This window comes from Chiloscyllium punctatum, chromosome 13 (assembly GCF_047496795.1).
Source record: "Chiloscyllium punctatum isolate Juve2018m chromosome 13, sChiPun1.3, whole genome shotgun sequence".
NCBI classification, from domain to species: Eukaryota; Metazoa; Chordata; class Chondrichthyes; order Orectolobiformes; family Hemiscylliidae; genus Chiloscyllium; species Chiloscyllium punctatum.
The window spans coordinates 109,255,017-109,280,001 of NC_092751.1; the positions used below are offsets into that span (position 1 = coordinate 109,255,017).

Genomic DNA, 24,985 nt, shown 5'->3' on the forward strand with positions numbered 1-24,985 from the left:
CCGGGAACCCCGCACTGCCCGGTTCTACCTCCTTCCCAAGATCCACAAGCCTGACCACCCTGGCCGACCCATTGTCTCAGCACGCTCCTGCCCCACTGAACTCATCTCTACATACCTCAACACTGTCCTATCCCCCCTAGTCCAGGAACTCCCCACATACGTTCAAGACACCACCCACGCCCTCCACCTCCTCCAAGACTTCCGTTTCCGTGGCCCCCAACGCCTCATCTTCACCATGGATATCCAATCCCTCTACACCTCCATCCGCCATGACCAGGGCCTCCAAGCCCTCCGTTTTTTCCTCTCCAGACGTCCCCAACAGTACCCTTCCACCGACACTCTCATTTGTTTGGCCGAACTGGTCCTCACCCTTAACAATTTCTCCTTCGAATCCTCCCACTTCCTCCAGACCAAAGGGGTAGCCATGGGTACACGTATGGGCCCCAGCTATGCCTGTCTCTTTGTTGGCTATGTAGAGCAGCTGATCTTCCGTAATTACACCGGCACCACTTCCCTCCCTCTTCCTCCGCTACATTGATGACTGCATTGGCGCCACCTTGTGCTCCCGCGAGGAGGCTGAGCAATTCATCAACTTCACTAACACATTCCACCCTGACCTTAAATTTACCTGGACCATCATTGACACCTCCCTCCCTTTCCTGGACCTCTCCATCTCCATTTATGACGACTGACTTGACATTGACATTTTTTACAAACCCACCAACTCCCACAGCTATCTGGATTACACCTCTTCCCACCCTACCTCTTGCAAAAATGCCATCCCGTATTCCCAATTACTCTGCCTCTGCCATATCTGCTCCCAGGAGGACCAGTTCCACCACAGAACACACCAGATGGCCTCCTTCTTTAGAGACCGCAATTTCCCTTCCCACATGGTTAAAGAGGCCCTTCAACGCATCTCATCTACATCCTGCACCTCCGCCCTCAGACCTCACCTCTCCAACCGTAACAAGAACAGAACGCCCCTGGTGCTCACCTTCCATCCTACCAACCTTCGCATAAACCAAATCATCTGCCACCTCCAAAATGACCTCACCACCAGGAACATATTTCCCTCCCCATCCCTTTCCACCTTCCGCAAAGACCATTCCCTCCGTGACTACCTGGTCAGGTCCACGCCCCCCCTACAACCCACCCTCCCATCCTGGCACCTTCCCCTGCCACCGCAGGAACTGTAAAACCTGCACCCACACCTCCTCCCTCACCTCTATCCAAGGCCCTAAAGGAGCCTTCCACATCCATCAAAATTTTACCTGCACATCCACTAATATCATTTATTGTATCCGTTGCTCCCGATGTGGTCTCCTCTACATTGGGGAGACTGGGCGCCTCCTAGCAGAGCGCTTTAGGGAACATCTCCGGGACATCCGCACCAATCAACCAAACCGCCCCTTGGCCCAACATTTCAACTCCCCTTCCCACTCTGCCGAGGACGTGGAGGTCCTGGGCCTCCTTCATCGCCGCTCCCTCACCACCAGACGCCTGGAGGAAGAACACCTCATCTTCCGCCTCGGAACACTTCAACCCCAGGGCATCAATGTGGACTTCAACCGTTTCCTCATTTCCCCTTCCCCTACCTCACCCTAGTTCCAAACTTCCAGCTCAGCACTGTCCCCATGACTTGTCCGGACTTGTCCTACCTGCCTATCTCCTTTTCCACCTATCCACTCCACCCTCTCCTCCCTGACTTATCACCTTCATCCCCTCCCCCACTCACCCATTGTACTCTATGCTACTCTCTCCCCACCCCCACCCTCCTCTAGCTTATCTCTCCACGCTTCAGGCTCACTGCCTTTATTCCTGATGAAGGGCTTTTGCCCGAAACGTCGATATCGAAGCTCCTTGGATGCTGCCTGAACTGCTGTGCTCTTCCAGCACCACTAATCCAGAATCTGGTTTCCAGCATCTGCAGTCATTGTTTTTACCTCGTTGTATTGAAGGGTCTGTTTCTGAGTTGTATGACACTATGACTCTATCTGTATTTGCTCATTTTATTTACAGAGTTAAACACTCTGAGATTTGATGGTAGAATTCATGACAAATGAAATATGAATGCAATCTAGTAGAATAAAAATCAGAATAGATGAGTTACATTAACTGCTAATGTCAATATGAAGGAAGTGACCTAATTAACCAAGAAATTAAGGTGTTAATTAAATTAAAAGGAATTAACCAAAATAAAATGCATCATGCATCATTTGAATAAGTGCCAAGAAACTAATGAGAAACACTGTTCAGTATATTGTGAATGATTTATATATACATGTATAAAATTTATTTTAGAGTTGAATTTTGATTTAGTGGCATGTGGGTTTTAGCTTGTGTATGTAAGGACGTTTAATGATTGATTTGTCAGTATTTCTGGAGCTAGGATTTCCTTTAGTGTGACAGCAGGTATTCCTGGGGTGATAATGGGGATTGGTTTGGGTACCTAAGTGTAAAAATTTTAATTTGAAATTTCCAGACCAGAAGTGTTTGGTCAAAACATGGAAGAGATCATTTGCAGCTGAGAGAGTGTAACCTCAGTTGCATGAATGCTAAAGGAAGATATTATCTAACACTCAAGATCCGGAATTGAAATAAGCATTTACATCTAGATGTGATGGAGAAAGGAATTCTCTCTGTAAAGGGATGATGTTTGGATAGTTGGGATTATATTTTTATTGTGTGTCTCAAAACCTTTCAAATTGTGTTCTGTATAAATAGCTTTGTTTGTTGTATTTTACCTTTATTCCTTTTGTGTAATCAATGCCTTTTTTACTGTTTAAAACATCAATAGCATTGTGGGTATGTATTTCAGTGAAAGACCACCTTGTAAAAGGAAAACAATACAAAATATGCTCAATCAAGCAAGATTTCAGTCCAAGATCTGACTTGTTCAGTTATTCAATTATTGGGATTACAACAATGGACATAGGGTTCTTGTAAGGACTTTGAAGGCATTACTGCTGGAAAAACTACCTGTGACTGAAACTGGACAGAAAAATCCTGTGAACGTTAAACATTCGTAATGGCACAGTTGTAATAAAAGTGATAATTATTACAAAAGAACATGGATTGCATTACTTGGGAAGGTGGCTGAGGCAGAAAACCTCACAACCTTTAAAAGTATTTGGATAAGCACTTGAAATATCACAACATCCACGGCTATAGGGCAAGTGTGGAATAGTGTGGGCAGCAGTACAGCAAACTGTCATTTAATCGGTACCTAATGAACCAGCACTCTCAATAAACTGGCAAAATGATACACCTGACTAACCAGCAATTTACAGTATTATCACCATCTTCATGATGTCCAAGTAATTAGTTGAGGGTGTGAATGAAAAGGTTTTCTGCCAATAAATTTTATTTAAGTTATTATTTAAATGATTTATACGGTAAATAAAGTACAGCAGTGATGTGTATATCCCCGCATTATGTTTCTATTACTTGGTTTATGTGTTTATATTTATTATGTGGACCTCTTGATCAACTGACAGTCCTGGTCCCACAGGTGCTGGTAAATCAAATATTTGCTGTACATTTGACTTGATGTACTGTTGTCACATGTACCTAGGTACAGTGAGAAATTTTGTTTTGTGAGTTGCACAGGTAGATTTTAACAAATAAGGCCATACAGATCATTGGGTGCCTGGACAGAATGAGGCCTACAGTGTTACAATTGCACAGGGGGTACACAAAGCATGATCAACATTCAATTCAAAATTTGAGAGGTCCAATCATCAGTTAAATATTAGCGGGGGAGAAGCTGTTTTTGATTCTGGCGGTGTGTGTATTCAAGCTTCTGTATCTCCTGCCTAGCAGAAGAAGTTGGAAGAGAGCACTTTTGCTGGTCCAAACTTGATGGGCCGAAGGGCCTATTCTGTACCATATGATTCTGCAAAAATTTGTTTTCGTAGAATGGCCAATGAAAGCCTGTTCAACAGGCACAAGGAAAAACCTTTTCCCTCAAAAACCCAACGCACACTCACGCTGAGATGTAGCTCACCAACTTGCCTTAAAGATTGAGAGATATTCAAAAGAAATTACTTCAGATTGTGAGTAGAGTTTTCTTTAAAATATCCAAAACAGCCTACTTTGAGATAATAATCTCAAAAAAACTTAGGTTAGAATTCCACGTACTGATATTTGCAAATTCATATTTTTGTAATATAAATAGAAACAGGAAGATCTAGAGATACCAGATTCCAGCAGCACGTGCACAGAGAGAAACAGAGTTAATGTTTCCAATTTGACATGACTCTTCTTCAGAAAAGAAATGATTTCTGCTGCAATATACCTGTCAATACATACTGCTGGTTTGAAAATTCCTGAGAGAGGGACATTGCATTCCTGGGTTCAGTCTATATTTTGTAACAATGAGTAAGTTTCTCGATGGTCTGTCATCTTGCTTACTTCTGGGTTTACCTAGGGACATTTCCCTTGTGGGGTAGGGTGTAAAGACAGTAGAATGACTCAAAGTAACACCTGGAAGAAGCACCTCCTTTTTGTCAATCACGTCCCCAAAAGCCCTCCCTAACAACAGACTGAAATTCACTTCTCTTACACGTATTACTAGATTAGATTCCCTACAGTGTGCAAACAGGCCCTTCGGCCCAACAGGTGCACACCAACCCTCCAAAGAGCAACACACCCTGACTAATGCACCTCACACTACGGGCAACATCGCATGGCCAATTCACCTGACCTGTACATCTTTGGATTGTGGGAGGAAACCGGAGCACCCGGAGGAAACCCACGCAGACACGGGGAGAATGTACAAACTCCACACAGACAGTTGCCCGAGGTGGGAATTGAACCTGGGTCCCTGGCACTGTGAGGCAGCAGTGCTAACTACTGAGCCACCATGCCAACATATGAGAAAGTCTCTCCAATTGTAACTATATAAATCCGCAATCCTATGTTTCCTTTCTAACTTTACTGAGACACAAGAGTCAGTTACATCACATGGAAATGTATTCATTTCCTATCTCTGTTATATTGTACCCATGAAACCTTCTCTTCACCTCATCCAAGTGATTATGTTACAGCTGGGGAAGCTGGAGCTTACATGCACACCAATGTTATGGCCTCAACTGACCAGAGTCCCTCTTGTCCTCACCCACCACCCCACCAGTCTCAGCATCCAACACATTATTCTTAAACACTTCTGCCAACTCGACCAAGAACATCTTCCTCTCCCCACCCCTTTCCGCCTTCCGCAAGGACTGTTCTCTTTGAAAGTCCTTGGCTTAGGCAACTCTCCCCACCAATGACCCCAGAACCCCCAGGTACCTTCCCCTACAACCGGAAAATATGCAAAATCTGACCACCACACCCCTCACCTCCATCCAGGGCCCCAAACAGACCTCCAGACAGAGGTTCACCTGCCTCTCCTCCGTCCCAATTTACTACATCGGGTGCTCCCGATGTGGTCTTCTCTACATCAGGGAGACCAAACGTAAACGTAGGGAATGGTTCACCAAGCATCTCAGCCAGACCCACTGGGCTGACCGGACCTCGCAGTCACCACCCATTTTAATTCCCCTTTCCGATATGATCATCCTTGGCCACAAAGAACCAAGCCACAAATTGGAGGAACAATGCCTCATCTTTTGCCTGGGCAGCCTACAGCCTGGAGGACTCAAAATTGGGTTCTCCAATGTCAAATAACCTCCTGTCCCATCCATCGACTCCCTTCCCAGCCCCTCCCACTCCTCCCTGCCACCAACCGGATTCATTCCTCCCATTGACCAACCAGGTTGTACCCTCTATCTGTCTTCACCTATCCCCACTTCACCACCCTGCCCCTGCCACTCCCTTTATCTGCAGCTCTCCCCATCCACCCCCAGTCCTGAAGGAGGGATTCACTCAAAACGTCGACTTCTCCACCTCCTTATGCTGCCTGGCTTGCTGTCTTCGTCCAGCCTCCTGCCTGTCCCCTAAACTGAACAGAAGCACACAAAAAAACCTGACTGTGTTACTATCAATCCACAATATTTTGAAATTAATATGTAGGCTGACCTTATTGACATCTTCAATGAAAACATTCAGATTGATCAGATTATTTGTAATTACCTTTAATATTTCCTTATAATGCACTGACTCAGCACAGACTCCCAGCCCTGAGAACCTTGCAGGTGAAACCTGGTGTGGTCTGGAGGTGAGGCCCAGCATGGTCTGGAGGTGAGGCCCAGCATGGTCTGTAGGTGAGGCCTGGCCTGGTCTGGAGGTGAGGCTCGGCCTGGACTGGAGGTGAGGCCCAGCATGGTCTGTAGGTGAGGCCTGGCCTGGTCTGGAGGTGAGGCTCGGCCTGGTCTGGAGGTGTGGCCTGGAGCAGACTGAGGGTGATACCCGGCCTGGTCTGGAAGTGAGGCCCAGCCTGGTCTGGAGGTGTGGACCAGATCAGTCTGAGGGTGAGGCCTGGCCTGGTCTGGAGGTGAGGCTCGGCCTGGTCTGGAGGTGAGGCCTGGCCTGGTCTGGAGGTGAGGCCCGGCCTGGTCTGGAGGTGAGGCCCAGCATGGTCTGGAGGTGAGGCCCGGCCTGGACTGGAGGTGAGGCCTGGCCTGGTCTGGAGGTGAGGCCTGGCCTGGTCTGGAGGTGAGGCTCGGCCTGGACTGGAGGTGAGGCCCGGCCTGGTCTGTAGGTGAGGCTCGGCCTGGTCTGGAGGTGAGGCTCGGCCTGGTCTGGAGGTGTGGCCTGGAGCAGACTGAGGGTGAGGCCCGGCCTGGTCTGGAGGTGAGGCTCGGCCTGGTCTGGAGGTGTGGACCAGATCAGTCTGAGGGTGAGGCCCGGCCTGGTCTGGAGGTGAGGCTCGGCCTGGTCTGGAGGTGTGGACCAGATCAGTCTGAGGGTGAGGCCCGGCCTGGTCTGGAAGTGAGGAGCAGAGCAGTCTGGGTTGGGAAGAGAGTTATTCTGAACCTTTTATTTCTTTATTTTTCTCATTTATTCCTATGATTTTGTACTTTTGTACCTAGGATGGCACAAATGTTTGTAATGCTGGTCTTTTTATTTCTTTATTTTTCTAAGTTATTTTCCCCTCAGAATTTGAACTCAAGAATCTGTACCTAGGTACCTTTATACCTGAGGTGGTGCGGTAAGAGGCGACTTTTAAACTTTTCACTGTTCTTTTGTGAGTACATGTGACAATAAAGCCACTTCTAATTCTATTTCTATCAACGTCACCTTCATAATCAGTTGGGCTTTCTCAACATTTCACAATAAATTATTAAAGATCACTAAAGAAAAAGTCTATTCACTCCAATAGATCTATGTCAGTCTTTAGTTATCATACAGACATTCTCATCTGTCTTTGTCCAAACCAGTCAATTCACAAATCCTTTTATTCCTGTCCCCATTTATTCAGCTTCTTCTTAAAAGCATCTATTCCCATCAGCTGCTCCCTGTGGGAGTGAGTACCACAGTTTCAACACTCACTGGAGCAAGAGTTTCTCCCGAATTGGATTCATTAGTGACTCAATTGAACCCGTGGTCCCTGATTCTGGTTGCATCCAGAACTGATTATCTTCACGTCATCGACAAATGTATCAAACACTTCCATAATCTTAACTTTCTCAATTAGGCCTCATTTCAGCCTTTTCAGTCCCAACCTGATACTGTTGACAATAAGATTAATTCATTATTCATCCAACATGGTCTACATTTTCGAATCCAAACAGTATTATTAGCATCCCTCAGAACCTCATTATCTCACTACAGAAACCTTGCTTGAGGTAATTCTTTTCATTTCCTTTTGCTTCCAAATGCTGCTAGCCTTTGTAGAATCATCAACTAGATCTTTGATCATGCAAATATTTGTTGCAACGTCTGAGCATCCATCACGGAGCTCCCTGTCGACCTCCAGTAGACAGCCCTCCAAATTCACCTTGTCCCTTCTTGTTACTAAGGTAAAGTTTGAAAAGAAACTTAGTGCAGAATCTCTTCCCTCCAACACCAGAGTACGGTCCTTTCAAACCTTTTTTTATGCCATTCCTAAGTCCTTGTGCATTCCTAACAGTGTGCTAGATTACTTCACGAGAAAATAGCACCCATCCAACTACATTCAATAAACTGATTGGGGGTCAATAACTTTCACAAGGACATGAATTCCTATTTTGAACTATTGAACTTAACTTTTGTAAACCAAAACAGAAATTGTTGGAGAAACTCAGCAGGTCTGGCAGCATCTGTGGAGAGAAAGCAAAGTTAATGTTTTGGGTCCAGTGACCCTTTTTCAGACAGATCCAAAACATTAACACTGCTTTCTCTCTTCACAGATGCTGCCAGACCTGCTGAGTTTCGCCAGCGGTTTCTGATTTCCAGCATGCATAGTGTTATTTTTTGTCAATTATAAAAAGTAACATTTACTTTTATTCATCAACATAGCCACTTACAACTGGAGAGAAGTAGAATTAATATTTTGAATCTAGTACTGAACAGCTCTGAATAAGAGTCACATCAGACTCAAAATGTTTACTGTGTTTCTCTCCATAGATGCTGCCAGATCTGCTGAGTTTCTCCAGCATTTTCTTTGTTTCAGATTTCCAGCATCTGCAGGATTTTTACCCATTTACTAGTGACTGGTGAGCTGGAATTATTTTATATTTCACATCCTGTCATGCCGGTGAAAAGGTGATGGCAGTAAATAAATCCATTCTCTCTGTCTCCCTTAATGTACCCAAGTTTGCCTCAATGTTACAGTCAGAGAAAGAATAAATGGTGAGGGTGACTTTCAGCTTTGAGTACCAGCCTGACCTTCAATGTTGTCAAGCCTGCTATATTTCACACTTTTCATCAGGTAAACAGAAACGTTTGGAGATTCATTGCTGAAGAAGGTAAAAAGCAATTTTGCAATTCCTCTGCTGAATGTCTGCTTCAAAATTAAACCACTTTACCTTTTATTAGGTTTTCCACTCATTTGCTGTGTCACTTTATTGATTTTTCTATCTCTCTGATCTCTGTTGCTGCACTCATTTCTTTCACACTAACTCTAATGGACACTTTGTCTGTTTTATGTCTCTCAATGTTTCTCCTTCTCCTATCATTACTTTAAGTACTTTATTATTACTTTAAGTACTTTATTGCCCCAGTTTTGTACATTCTGCCATGCACAACCTTATTTTGTTCCTACCCAGTGGAAATTTCTTGTGCCTATCCTTCACATATTGCTCTCAAGGACCCCAGTACATATTCCATGAAATCAGACTACTCTGTCACTCTTTGTCCTTCATTGAGAAAGATTGACAGAGTCCTATCAGTCCCACACTCTAATGTTTCCATCAGTTTCTAGAATTATAATCAAGTAATGTGCTTTCAAGTGGAATTCTAGTCACAGATAAAGGAGAGTCAGTACCACATACTCTTAATCTATTTGCTTCATTTCATTGTGTTTTACAAATCTGACGGGATTGAAATGCAAACTGGTCTATTCAGAACCTGAAAGTTGACAAAGTTTTTACTTTGTACTGAGTAATGTTAATCCTAGGATGTAAGTTTAAACCTGACATTCTCTGACATAAATGATAGAATAAGCAATTGTGAATTTAATGTTAGCCCAAATGTTACAAGAAATATCTTATAATTATTTAGGGTGAGAGATTTCAATGACAATATTACAACTAATATAATTTCTGAAATCATTCAGAACTTTTCATTGGGAAAAGTACAGCAGTTTTTCAACCATAAACACACATAGACAGATATAACAGTTATAAAAGTAACAGTAACATTTCTCAAAAAATGCTAAAGCCTATCATCATAAAACCTGTCATCAATCACCTATCATCTACACACTGTGGTTCTCTTTCATAGAGATCCCCATAATGCAGAAAGCCGCCATTCAGCCCATCAAGCCTGCAGTGACCCTCCAAAGAGTATCCCACCCCGAGCCACTCCATCATCCTGTATTTATCGTGGCCAATCCACCTAACCTGTATAACTTCGGACTGTGGGAAGTATCTAAAGCACCCAGACGGTGCCCATACAGACACGGAATGAATGTGCAAACTCCACACAGATGGTCGCCCGAGTGTGGAATCAAAACCAGGCCCCTGGTGCTATGAGGCAATATGCCACCTCTTTGGGATTTAACTTTTAAAACTTTTCTAACAAACTTATGGAGCAAGGCTAGAAACCTGCTCTGCTATTTAACAAGATTATAGATGATCTGTTGATGTTTTGAATTCCACATTCCCAATAGCCTTGAATTCCCCTGCCTAACAAGAATCTATTCACCTTTACTGAAGGGAAATTAAGGTGTGGTCTGAGCATGTTGTGTCCTCATACAGGTAAAAGGACAAACAAAGTATTCTGGAGCTGAAGACTCTCAGGTGGTTACTGAGGAAGGTTTGAATTTTATATTCAGCTTCACGGTTGACATTTGTAACATTGATAACCTCCTGGTGTCTATGAATCATGGTCAGACATTGAGGAACTCAAAAATATCTTCCAATGGAGAACATATCATGGACTTAATCAGACTGTAGAGGATTGCAGAAAGTCAGGGTAATTCCATTTTCATTTAACATTCATAGTTAAGTTGCTGCATTGTGTAAAGTGTCACATATAGATGGGATCCTGGTCTTAGCTTGCATCAGAACATACACAGGACTTAGGAGTAGGTCATTTACACTGGTTTGCCTGTAGCTGTAGCTGATCTGACTGTGGTCTCAACTCCAAATCCCAATCAGGCCCTGACTGCTTCCCCAGTACGAACCCTGATGTCTTTAATGGGAGCGTTACAGAGTATTAACGGCACCAGACGATAACAATCTGAGACAGAAAAGGAAGTTACACTAAATTACCCTAAAGAATTCACTTTAGTCCTTATTAATTGGGGCTTTGGCCATTATTAATTGGGAGTTTTAGTCGTTATTAACTGGGGGGCTTTGGTCGTTATTAATTGGTCTCTGCAATAGCAACCCTAAATCCTCTCTGTGCTGTGCAACAGTCATCCAGTCCTCAAAGGGGCTCCAATTAATTCAATATTTCTCTGTATATTTGAAATGCTTACCTGCAGCAAAAGGGGGATTTATCAATGTGGAAGAGTCAAAGAACATTCAGAGAGCTCTGAGGCATTGCATAAAGCCATCCAAGATAAATGGTAATCCTAGGGATTTCACACACAATAAAACAGAGCACTCTGAAGAGTGGAAATATCCAGACAAATTGTGATGGAAAGACAATGGCTCTCCGACATGGAAGTCAAATTATTTAAGATCTATTCATCTCAGTGAATTAGAATTAATGGCAGACTTTTAGAATCTGAGCAACTAATGGAAGTCCGACAGCGCAGAAATGATGGGCTGAATGGCCTCCTTCTGCATTGTAAAATTTCTATGATTCTGTGATAAGACACTTCACATACTCATGTAATTGAGAGTTATCAGGAGTGGAGTATAGTAGACGAGGGGGTGGATACTGTTGGCTGACTATTACTGATGTTCAGAGCAGAGCTATCAAATCTAAAGGAGAACTGTCTACAGTGAGTACTTGTTGCTACATACACTGGACGGGTCCAGTAAATGAAGGGATGTGACTATTTTAAGGAGAGTTTCCCATATGCTCATTTACTGACTAAATAGAATAGAACAATACAGTGCAGTACAGGCCCTTCCGCCCTCGATATTGCGCCAACCTGTGAACTAATCTAAACTCATCACCCCACACTATCCTATCTTCAGCCATATGACTATCCAAGGATTGTTTAAATCTCTCTAATGTGGCTGAGTTAACTTGGCAGGCAGGGCATTCCACACCCTTACCACTCTCTGAGTAAAGAACCTGCTGCTGACATTTGTCTTAAATCTATCACCCCTCAATTTGTAGTTATGCCCCCTCATACAAGCTGACATCATCATCCTAGGAAAAAGACTTTCACTGTCTACCCTATCTAATCCTGTGATCATCTTGTATGTCTCTATCAAATCCCCTCTTAGCCTTTTTCTTTCCAATGAGAACAGACCCAAGTCTCTCAGCCTTTCTTCATAAGACCTTCCCTCCGGACCAGGCAACACCCTGGTCAATCTCATCTGCACCTTCTCCAATGCTTGCACATCCTTCCTGAAATATGGCGACCAGAACTGTACACGATATTCCAAGTGCGGCCGCACTAGCATTTTGTATAGTTGCAGCATGACATCACAACTCCGGAACTCAATCCCTCTACCAATGAAACCTAACACACTGTGTGCCTTCTTAACAGCACTATCAACCTGGGTGGCAACTTTCAGGGATCTATGTACACGGACTCCAAGATCCCTCTGCACATCCACACTACCAAGAATCTTTCCATTGACCCAGTACTCTGCCTTCCTGTTATTCTTCCCAAAGTGAATCACCTCACATTTAGCTGCATTGAACTCCATTTGCCACCTCTCAGCCCAACTCTGCAGTTTATCCAAGTCCCCCTGCAACCTGTAACATTCTGCCAAACTGTCCACTACTCCACTGACTTTAGTGTCGTCTGCAAATTTACCAATCTATCCACCTATGCCTGCGTCTAAGTCATTTATAAAAATGACAAACAGCAGTGGTCCCAAAATAGATCCTTGTGGTACACCACTAGTAACCAGACTCCAGGTTGAATATTTTCCATCAACCACCACTCGCTGCCTTCTTTCAGAAAGCCAGTTTCTAATCCAAACTGCTAAATCACCCTCAATTCCACACCTCTGCATTTTCTCCAACAGCCTACCATGTGGAACATTATCAAAGGCTTTACTGAAGTCCGTGTATACCACAACAACTGCCCTACCCTCATCTACATGCTTGGTCAGCTTCTCAAAAAACTCAATGAGGTTTGTGAGTCACAACCTGCCCTTGACGAAACCATGTTGACTATCTCCAATCAAATTGTTGCTTGCTAGATGATTATAAATCCTATCTTTTCTCATCTTTTCCAAAACCTTTCCTACAACAGACATAAGGCTCACTGGTCCATAATTACCTAGGTCACCTCTACTGCCCTTCTTGAACACAGGAACAACATTTGCAATCCTCTAGTCCTCTGGAACTAAACCTGTAAGCAATAACAAAGATCAAAGCCAAAGGCTCCAACACCCTTCCCTAGCTTCCCAGAGAATCATTGGATAAATCCCATCCAGCCCAAGGGACTTATCTACTTTTAATCCTTCTAGAATTGATATCACCTCTTCCTTACTAACCTCGATCCTTTCTAGTCTAATATCTCGTATCTCATTCTTCTCCTCTACAATATTCTCCTTTTCCTGAGTGAAAACCAATGAGAAATATTCATTTAGCACCTCTCCGATCTCCACAGGGTCCACAAACAACTTCCCACTTCTCTCTTTGACTGGCCCTATTCCGACCCTAGTCATCCTTTTATTCCTCACATACCTATATGTTTAAGGTTCTCCTTTATTCTATTTGCTAAAGACTGCTCGTGTCCTCTCTTTGCTCTCCTTAACTCTCTCTTTAAATCCTTCCTTGCTGATCTGTAGCTCTCCATTGCCTCATCTGTACCATCTCGTCTCATCGTCACATAAGCCTCCTTCTTCCGCTTAACAAGTGATACAATTTCTATAGTAAACCACGGTTCTCTTACCTTATCACTTCCTCCTTGGCTGACAGGGACATACCTATTAAGGACATGCAATATCTGATCCTTAAACCAGCTCTACATTTCAATTGTCCCCATCCTCTGCATTTTGCTAACCCATTCTATGCATCCTAATTCTTGCATTATAATTGCCCTTGCCCTATTGATAACTCTTGCCCTGTGGCATGTATCTATTCCTTTCCCTTGCTAAACTAAACGTAACTGAATTATGGTCAGTCTCTCCAAAGTGCTCACTTACAATGAAATACAACACCTGGCCTGGTTCATTACCAAGCACCAGATCCAATGGGGCCTCCCCTCTTGTCGGCCCTTCAACACTGTGTCAGCAAACCCTCCTATACACACTGGACACAAACTGATCCATCCGACGTACTAGAGTTATAGCATTTCCAGTCAATGTTGGGGAAGTTAAAGTCCCCCATAATGACCACCCTGTTCCTTTCAATCCTACCCAGAATAGTTTTGCTGATCTTCTCCTCCACATCCCTGGAACTCTGCGGAGATGAGTGTGACCTCTCATCTCCTGTTTCTAACCTCAGCTCACACTACCTCAGCAGACAAGTCCTCGTCAAAATTTCTTTCAGCCGCCATTATAATATCCTTGACTAACAAGGCTACATCTCCCCCTCTTTTACAGCCTTGGCTGTTCTGAATGAAAGATCTAAATGCTGGAACCTGCTCTATCCATGTCTCCGAAATGGCCACAACATTGAAGTCCCCGGTACCTATCCATGCTGCAAGCTCACCTACCTTATTTCAGATACTTCTGGCGTTGAAGTAGACACACTTCAAACAGCACATTCCTGTGAACCTGAAATCCTGTCCATGTCCTCCCTACTCTTATCCTCCTGTGTACTGGAACTACACACGTTCCCACCCCCCTGCTGAGCTAGTTTAAATACGCACGAGATATCTAACAAGAGGGAAGATCTATGAACAGACAAACAGGATGCAATAGTGGAAAGCAAGAAAATGCACATTCTCAGGGGGAGAATCTTGCAACAAGTATACAATCACAGAGCAGTGAGGGAACAGGGTGGTAATGTCACTGTCTAGGGAAATTGAGAAGACCAAATGAAAACCACAACTTGGCTAATTCGTGCATCAGAACGTGGACTACAGAACAACCAGGAACTTTACAAAAAGTCAAAGCCCTTGAGAAGGAAATATTAGTGATGACCAACTAACATGCAGATAAATTACCGACAGACAAAGCAAAACCAACTGGATATATGCAAGAGATCTGATGTCCACACTGCTAGCCTGATCATATTGATGGATTCTCAGATGGACCTGACTTAGAATTTTGGAGATTAGGATATTAGAGTGGATTCCCCCATGGCAGGAAACGTAATCTTGCTCATTTTCTTTGATCTATTGGCTACATACTCAGGGAAATGTCAGTCAATCAATTATGAAAGCTGTGTTTTTGAAGGGAGAAATATTTCAGACAGAAGTAATCTTGAGAAGAAGGTTGAGAAATTGGAGGATGCATTTCTCAGTTCGCTCTAGCTTGCTGTACTCAGCTGAGTCCTGCAATGTTAAACAAACACAGAGAATGCTGGAGAAACTCAGCAGGTCTGGCAACATCTGTAAGACAGAGAAACAGAGTTTAATGTTGATATGACTCTTCCTCAGCAATCTGCAATGTTAAACTGGTACCACAGAGGAATGGTCTCAAGCATCTTTATGATGCACACTGCTGCTTTTCTATGGTGAGGTTCTGTGAAACTTTCTTTTATTCATTTGCGGGATGTGGGTGTTACTGGTTGGACCAGCATTAATTGTCTGTCCCTAGTTGCCCCTTGAGAAGGTGTTGATAAGCTGCCTCTTGAACTGCTGCAGTACATGTGCTGTGGCTTGACTTACAATAGCCCGAGGGAGGGAATTCCAGGATGTTGGTCCAGGAATTCCCAAGATCTTTGATTTTAGCCACTTTTCTATGAATAAGATTAAACAAATTTAAGATTGAAAGTCAGGCTTTTGGACCCTTTAACTACATAGACATAGACATTCAGAGAATAGGTGAAGAGGAACCTTAACTCAACAATGTCATCTAGAAAGTGTCAATCAGCTGCTACAAAACGGTGCTGGGTTATTATAGAAATACAATCTTAACATCAAAAGAAGAAAGAGACCATAAAGAATGTTGCTGGGACAGCTGAATTGGATACATGTTTCCAGCCTTAAGTTTCTGAAGGGCATGAATATAGTCCCTGTTTTTAGTGATGCTTCCCTTGATAATCTTTCAAATGGGTATCTGAGTTTAACAGATTTTACAATATTCTTGATTGATGAAAATGAAAATATTTTCTTGTGATATAGGAAGCTAAGCATGGTTATATGTACTTTAGCTGCAGAAACACTGGATCAGAAGCAACTAATATGGGGTTTCACTTCTCAAATATTATAAATAACTTAATATAGAAGGAATTTCCCCTTCCATACAAGGGTTTTCTGAGAATACTTTGCTTCTTGAATGTTATACAGAAGTTACCATGAACAGTTCTCCTTCCCATACTTCTCCCTCACCTGAGGCACAGTGACCCTCAGATTAAACCACCACTAATTATCTCTTGCTGAAAAGAGAGCAGCTCTGCAGTCTGCTCTGACTATGGTAACATTTGGAGGGGCTCTAATGGCTGGACACTGTTTTCCAGAGTGACACCAACAGCGTGGGTTCAATTCCTGCAGCTGCTGAGTTCTCCTTCTGATCTTCCCCCCTCACCAGAGGAGTGAGGGGTCTCAGGTTAAACAACTTCCAGTCATTTCGCTCTAATGTGAGAGTGGGACTATGGCACTTTTTAACATTAATTCATAGGATGAGGGTGTCACTGGTTAGGGCAGCATTTATTACCCATCCTTAATTGCCCAAAGGGTAGTTAAGAGACAACCACATTGGTGTGGATCTGGAGTCATATGTAGGTGAGACAAGGTCAAGAATGCAGGTTTGCTTCTCGAAAAGGGCATTTGTGGGCTTGTCCAACAATTGGTAAGGGATTCATGGTCAACATTAGACTCACTTCAAGGCTTTTATTGAATTCACATTTCACCATCTGCCACGGCAGGATTTGAACCCAGGTCCCTGGAGTAATAGGCCAGCGATAATACCAATAGGCCATCACCTCCCATGTATTTGGTATAAAAAACACAGCTGAGGAAAGCTTAAAGATTTAGGTTGCTAATGCAAAATAAATGAAAGAATGAAAAGTAACCTTCAAGATGATATTGAGTGAAACAATGCACTACTTTACAAAAAGGAGCACTTGCACAAAGAGACTATTGGAAATCCTAGAAAAGGCACAACGTGTATGTTGATGTGGGGCACTTGATTACTGACAATCAGTTTTGTCTGTTTAGCTTTTTTAAAATGTTTTTAAATATTGTTTGTGTTATAAAGTTTGAGTTAAAGAAATGAGAGGAATCTGTTAATGGTATGTTCATGGTTATATTAAGGTTTAAGATTCACAGTTGAAATATATTGATTGAGGAGCTGGAGCACACATACAGAAGAGATTTCTGGGTCACTGGCTGTTGGTCAGGGAGAAGGCCGACATTTTTAGTGTTACATTCTGTAAATAAACCTAACATTAAGTGAAAGATTAGCCTCCGATTACCTACTTCATCATCTGGCCACAGAATAAATTAACAATCACCTGCACATCCCACATTGTCCTTGGAAATAAATCACCATTTGTTTAGTGGTGCTGGGTCAAAATCCTGGAGCTCCCTCCCAAACCCACTCTGGGTCTACCTACAGTAAACAGATCTCAGTGGATCAAGAAGGTATTGCACTACCATTTCTTCAAGGACACCCACATTCCATGAATATCTGTATTGAGTCTTTGTTATCAGGTTCTGTGTGTAGTGTTTGATCTGCACTAACTGTAGAACTTCCGAGATCAATGTTGCATTGTTCCCTTTGTCCTAATCAGTTTTGAAATAAATTTCCAATTTATCCACAGTAATTGATGATGAGGAGCTAAAGCTTCTCCAGTCTACAACCCCAATGATCATTGCACAAAAGATTAACTGATACCAAAAAGCAAGTTTAATTTTTAAGGTGCAGCGAATATTTTAAATGAACACTGTCAATACTGGTGTTGAGCAAAAATGACATTGAGCACAAATTTCTGAGGATGCCAACAAGCAAGGAACTTCCAAAAAATGCTCTAAAAAACCAACTCGGGTTTACTTTGAGTTCCTACTGCATTTTTGAGGGCGTTCACATGGTCAATGCGACATCTAATCAAGTTACTGAATTGCATTGAATGATGTTATTGTCACATATATTTTACAGTGGGAAATATAACACTGTACAGTGAAAAGTTTTCATTCCTCGCCATGATACTATTAAACTATTTTAAAAGTTTTGAGAACAAGAGGACAATGAAAAGATCTAGTTTAAACAGAGGTCCATCTCTGTTCTGAGCTCTGAGCCAGCTCTCTCCACCATCTACACTGGACCCAACTAAGGTCAAAGTCGCCATTCTTCAGGCGCCAACTTTCGCTGCTGGGCCAACTCACCTTGGCCATTGCCCACACTGCCATCTGTGCCAGATTCATCAATGTTAGAGTCATGTCTCTTGCCATGGCTCATCTTGTCGATGTCATGGCAATGTCCCTTCCATTACCACTTCACTGTTGCCAGCGTCAAACCCAATCAATGACAAAGTCCCTGATCCTTTTGGCACCATCTTTTACTGCTGAGCCTACATTGCCAATATCCTGGGTGAGGTTTTTAAAGATTTTGCAAGTGAACTCTATCACCTATTAGATTGTGAAATGGGAGCCTATTTAGCATCCTATATTTTGCTTTGATTGTTTGCAGCATGAACCCATTCAAACCGAGTTGATTCCGAAACTGTTCAGTGCAATCAATCCCCACGGGTGCTGTTCCATTTGCCCAATGTCCCTTCAACATTCACTGGGAGGCGGTGGAGCAGATGTTTCAGAACAGGGTCATTGGCCAACTTGCCTTTTTTAAAGCCAAGAGCTTTCTTCCATCCAGGGGACTGAGCTCTTTAAATTACACACATGGAAATAAAAATGATTAAAATCGGTTTTCTACAATTTATGTTGAAAACAAGTGCAGTCTCACACAGATGTTTAACTTAGATGCTAATTAATCAAAGATCCTAAAAACTGAACTGAAACACAGCCTGCATCCACAGCTCTCTCAGATTTCATTTAGTATTTAACTAACAGCCTGTGCACTGACACCATAGTGAATGGCAAAGACTGTCCGGTGGGGGTGGGAGCGGGGAGAGGGAGTAGAGTGAGGGTAAGGGTGGGGGTGAGGGTGGGGGTGGGTTGTGAGAGTGTGGGTGAGGGTGTGGGTGAGGGTAGGGGTGGGGATGAGTGTGGGAATGGGGTTGGGGTGGGGTGAGGATCAGGATGAGGATGTGGGTGAGGGTATGGCTGTGGGTGAGCATTGGGGTGAGGGTGGGGGTGAGGGTGAGGGTATGGGTGTGGGTGAGCATGGGAGTGAAGGTGGGGGTGAGGGTGAGGGTGTGTGTGAGGGTGATGGTGATGGTATGGGTGAGGGTGAGGGTGTGGGGGTGAGGGTGGTGGTGAGGGTGAGGGTGAGGGTGAGGGAGAGGGTGTGGGTGAGGGTGGGGGTGGAGGTGTCATTGAGGGTGAGGGTGGTTGTGAGGGTGAGTGTGAGGGTGGTGGTGTGGTTGAGGGTGAGGGTGAGGGTGGATGTGTGGGTGAGGGTGGGGGTGAGTGTGTGGGTGAAGGTGGGGGTGAGGGTGGAGGGAGAATGAGGGTGGGGTTGTGGGTGAGGGTGGGTGTGAGGGTGAGGGTGTGGGTGAGGTGTGGGTGAGGGTGGGTGCGAGGATGTGGGTGAGGGTGGGGTTGGGGGTCAGGGTGTGGGTGAGGGTGAGGGTGAGGGTGGCGGTGTGGGTGAGTGTGAGGGTGAGGGTGACAGTGAGGGTGTGAGTGGGGGTGAGGGTGAGGGTGAGGGTGAGGGTGAGGGTGGTGTGAGGGTGTGGGTGAGGGTGAGGGTGAGGGTGACGGAGAGGGTGGGGGTGGAGGTGAGGGTGTGGGTGAGGGTGAGGATGGGGGTGTGGGTGAGGGTGGGTGTGAGGGTGAGGGTGAGGGTGGGGGTGTGGGTGTGGGTGAGGGTGATGGTGAGGGTTTGGGTGTAGATGTGGGTGATGGTGAGGGTGGGGGTGTGGGTGAGGGTGGGTGTGAGAGTGAGGGTGAGGGTGAGTGTGGGGGTGTGGGTAAGGGTGGGAGAGAGGGTGAGGGTGAGGGTGATGGTGTGGGTGTGGGTGAGGGTGAGGGTGAGTGTGGGGGTGTGGGTGAGGGTGGGGGTGAGGGTGAGGGTGAGGGTGAGGGTAAGGGTGGGAGTGAGGGTGAGGGTGAGGGTGAGGGTGAGGGTGTGAGTGAGGGTGAGGGTGAGGGTGAGGGTGAGGGTGTGGGTGAGGGTGAGCGTGAGGGTGTGGGTGAGGGTGTGGGTGAGGGTGAGTGTGAGGGTGTGGGTGAGGGTGAGCGTGAGGGTGTGGGTGAGGGAGAGGGTGAGGGTGAGAGTGGGGGTGTGGGTGAGAGTGAGGGTGAGGGTGAGGGTGGGGGTGTGGGTGAGGGTGGGTGTGAGAGTGAGAGTGAGGGTGAGGGTGAGTGTGGGGGTGTGGGTGAGGGTGAGGGTGAGGGTGGGGATGTGGGTGTGGCTGAGGGTGAGGGTGGGGGTGTGGCTGAGGGTGTGGGTGAGGGTGAGGGTGGGGGTGTGGGTGAGGGTGAGGGTGAGGGTGGGGGTGTGGGTGTGGGTGAGGGTGAGGGTGGGGGTGTGGCTGAGGGTGTGGGTGAGGGTGAGGGTGAGGGTGGGGGTGAGGGTGGGGGTGAGGGTGAGTATAAATTGATGCTATCTGTTTGTACTTGCTGCTGTAGTTTCCAAACTGGACCATATTATTGATGATACAATGAGGAGATAGGGAGCAGAAAGCCAATAGAGTCACAGAGATGTACAACATGGAAACAGACCCTTCGTTCCAACCCGTCCATGCCGACCAGATATCCCAACCCAATCTAGTCCCACCTGCCAACACCCAACCCATATCCCTCCAAACCCTTCCTATTCATAGACCCATCCAAATGCCTCTTAAATGTTGCAATTGTACCAGCCTCCACCACATCCTCTGGCAGCTCATTCCATACACGTACCACCCTCTGCGTGAAAATAGTTGCCCCTTAGGTCTCTTTTATGTCTTTCCCCTCTCACCCTAAACCTATGCCCTCTAGTTCTGGTCTCCCCCACCCCAGGGAAAAGGCTTTCTCTATTTATCCTATCCATGACCATCATGATTTTATAAACCTCTGTAAGGTCACCCCTCAGCCTCTGACACTCCAGGGAAAACAGCCCCAGCTATTCAACCTCTCCCTATAGCTCAAATCCTCCAACCCTGGCAACTTTCTTGTAAGTCTTTTCTGAACCTTTTCAAGTTTCAAAACATCTTTTCAATAGGAAGGAGACCAGAGTTGCACGCAATATTCCAACGGTGGCCTAATTAACGTCTTATATAGTCACAACATGACCTCCCAACTCCTGTACTCAATACTCTGACCAATAAAGGAAAGCATACCAAACGCCTTCTTCACTATCCTATCTACCTGCGACTCCACTTTCAAGGTCTCTTTGTTCAGCAACACTCCTTAGGACCTTACCATTAAGTGTATAAGTTCTTCTAAGATTTGCTTTCCCTAAATGCAGTACCTCGCATTTATCTGAATTAAACTCCATCTGCCATTTCTCAGTCCATTGGCCCATCTGGTCCAGATCCTGTTGTAATCCAAGGTAACCTTCTTCGCTGTCCATTACATCTCCAATTTTGGTGTCATCTGCAAACTTACTAGCTGTACCTCTTATGCTCACATCCAAATCAATTATATAAATGACAAAAAGTAGAGGACCCAGCAACAAACCTTGGTCATAGACTTCCAGTTTGAAAAACAACCCTCCACTACCACCCTCTGTCTTCTATCTTTGAGATAGTTCTGTATCCAAATGGCTAGTTCTCCCTGTATTTCATGACATCAAACCTTGCTAATCAGTCTCCCATGGGGAACCTTGTCGGACTCTTTACTGAAGTCCACATAGATCTTCCTTTCCACCTATTCACTCTACCCTCCTCTTTGACCTATCACCTCCATCCCCACCTCCATTCACCTATTGTACTCTATGTTACTTTCTCCCCACCCTCAGCCCCTTCTCATTTATCTCTCCACCCTGCAGGCTTCCTGCCTCTATTCCTGATGAAAGGCTTTTGCCCAAAACGTCGATTTTCCTGCTTCTTGGATGCTGCCTGACCTGCTGTGCTTTTCCAGCACCACACTAATCCATATAGATCATGCCCACTGCTCTGCCCTCATCAATCCTCTTTGTTACTTCTTCAAAAAAAAACTCAATCAAGTTTGTGAGACATGATTTCCCACACACAAAGTCATGTTGTCTATCCTTAATCAGTCCTTCCCTTTCCGAATACATCTACATCCTGTCCCTCAGGATTCCCTCCAACAACTTACCCACCACCGGAGTCAGGCTCACTGGTCTATAGTCCCTGGCTTGTCTTTATAGCCCTTCTTAAACAGTGGCACCACATTAGCCAACCTCCAGTCTTCCGGCACCTCACCTGTGACTATCGATGATACAAATGTCTCAGCAAGAGGCCCAGCAATCACTTCTCTAGCTTCCCACAGAGATCTTGGGTACACCTGATCAGGTCCTGGGACTTTAACCATTTTTACGTGTTTCAAGATATCCAATAGATGACAGTGGGTTAACCCAGGCATGTACTGATCGGGGTACAGAGTTAGGTCTGTGGTCTATATTACCAGTGTAATAAATGAGGAACCTTGTTGAAATGTGGCCTCTGTCAGTCTAATTCTGCTCCTTTATCTTATGGTTTTAGACTATCAAACAAACATTGATTTATTACTTTAAAACTGCAAGTTAGTTCAGAAGATTAGGTTTGACACAAAAACTGGCCTGGCAGTACCAATTATCTATCCATCTACTGACATTGGTCATCTGAAGAGGTGTTAATCACTGTAGCAGCTGCAATTTGGGTGTGAGTCACCAGTATTTATAAAAGTAGGAACGTTTTGCAACAGTACTGACTGGAGATAATGAGGAACAAGTGCCAACTTGGATATTTGGTGCAGTGGGGGAGCAGGTACTGCTTTTAAAATTTTCTGTCAGCCTCCTTTTGGCTGGTGCATGTTCAGAGATAATAATTCTGGATGTTGGTTTGCTCGCTGAGTTGAAAGGTTCAAATTTACATCCAGTCCCTCAACCTGAGCTACAAATCTTCTCAAAACTTGCTAAGATTAGATTAGATTAGATTACTTACAGTGTGGAAACAGGCTCTTCGGCCCAACAAATCCACACCGACCCACCGAAGCGCAACCCACCCAGACCCATTCCCCTACATTTATCCCTTCATCCAACACTACGGGCAATTTAACATGGCCAAATCACCTAACCTGCACATTTTTGGGAGGAAAACGGAGCACCCGGAGGAAAACCACGCAAACTCCACACAGTCAGTCGCCTGAGATATAATAATTAAAAGAGCAAGTAGGTAATTGACTGATAAGTATTTAAGACTTTTTCCTGATAAAAGCCACAATAGTTTAAGCTGGTACAGGGAAATTTAACTTCTGCATTAAATTTCTAGTTTAACTCATTAAATACCTAATATTAACAAGTCAAAACTCATTAACTCGTACACAGTAGAGATGACAGGGCAGGTGATGTGTTGCACCTATAGCATATGGGAGCTGGTGGTCACAGGAACCATATCTGCAGTAAATGACTGCAGCTCAAAAAAATTTGGCTCAGAGCTGGAGTCCAAGTGTTGGACAATTTGACGCATCAGAGAGGGATGAGGAATCCTTGGACAGACTGTCTCAGGAGGCAGTCATACCCTTTAGGCTAGATTAGTGGTTCCCAGGTTTTCGTGTCAATGAGACAAACAATTACACAACACATCTGTTATTTTTCAGCTGAATTGATTGCTCATAAACATCACATTTGCTCAGCTCAGAGAAGGACTGTATTCACTGAGTGATTGGTGAGGTTCCCCCATAGTCTCCTCGCTTCCCACCCTCTATCCATCCAACCACCTCTGACAACCAACTGACACCTCTGATTGTTGGGAAGAGACCATCTGGGTCACTAATGTCCTTTAGGGAAGGCAATCTGTCATCATTACCTGGTCTGGCCTACATGTAACTCCAGGCCCACAACAATATGATTAACTCTTAACTGTCCTCTAGGCAATAAATGCTGGGTGTAACCGGTGACACCCTAACCTCATGAGTAAATTTTGAAAAATCTGGCGGAGGTCTCTGTGAGGCCCAGTCTCAGAGAGGAAGCCTGGTCTCCCCAGCAACATGCAGGGGCTCAGGTGAGGAGGTGAGCTGAAAGCATCTCCCTCCAGATTCAGCTCCAACAAAGGGCCAGCTCACCTTCTCAGCTCCACTTAACTGTAGCAGCAGAGTGCAATCTGATTGGCTCAGTCAAAGATGGTGGAGTCAGCAGTCCCACACACCATGTGACAATGTGTGCACCAATCAGACAGTTGCAGTTATTGCCCCTGCTCCATCTGGTGATGCTGGGTAAAGTGGTGCAACCTCCCGGGAATTTCACAGTATCCGTCTCACCTTACATGGCAAACCAGGAAGAACCCACCAGGCCAGGATTACTCCTGGATTCATCCACAGGCAGGCAACCAAGATCTGTCTGTGAGTGAGGCTGGTATGGGGGCCCAGGTAGGATGAGCCTGAGCAACACAGTGTTCTAGCAGTTTGTGTCCACAAAGAAATTGAACAAACTGCCCATTTACCTGTGCTGCAGGAACCCATGTACAAAGGGATGTAGCTTAAATTGCGGACAGGTTAGTCGGGGTAGTGGGTTGGGGGAGGGGAGCAGAATTAATTCTGTTCTCTTTATCCCAAGAGTAAGTGTCTGGAAAGCTGTGTTGCCTGGTCAGTGAAGGGTTAATGAGAATTCTCAAGGCTGGACAGGAGCTTATAGAGTCATAGAGTCATAGAGATGTACAGCATGGAAACAGACCCTTCAGTCCAACCCGTCCATGCCGACCAGATATCCCAACCCAATCTTGTCCCACCTGCCAGCACCCGGCCCATATCCCTCCAAACCCTTCCTATTCATATACCCATCCAAATGCCTCTTAACAAAAAAACAAGCACACACGCATATACAAGCAAGCACACACACACAGACGCACACAGACATGCACATACACACATAAACACACACGCACATACACACACACATTCATGCACACATACACAAACATGCACGCACACACACACACACACACACACACACACACACACAGATTTTTCTCCCATCACCATGTACACCATTACATACACCTG

The 24,985-nt window shown here is 44.9% G+C and overlaps 1 protein-coding gene across 3 annotated transcripts in view; it reads right to left on the bottom strand.

Moving 5' to 3' along the window:
- Positions 1-24,985, bottom strand: part of LOC140484767 (glutamate receptor ionotropic, delta-1-like) — an 843,252-nt gene that overhangs the window by 230,384 nt on the left and 587,883 nt on the right. The gene's annotated exons all lie outside the window — the stretch shown is intronic.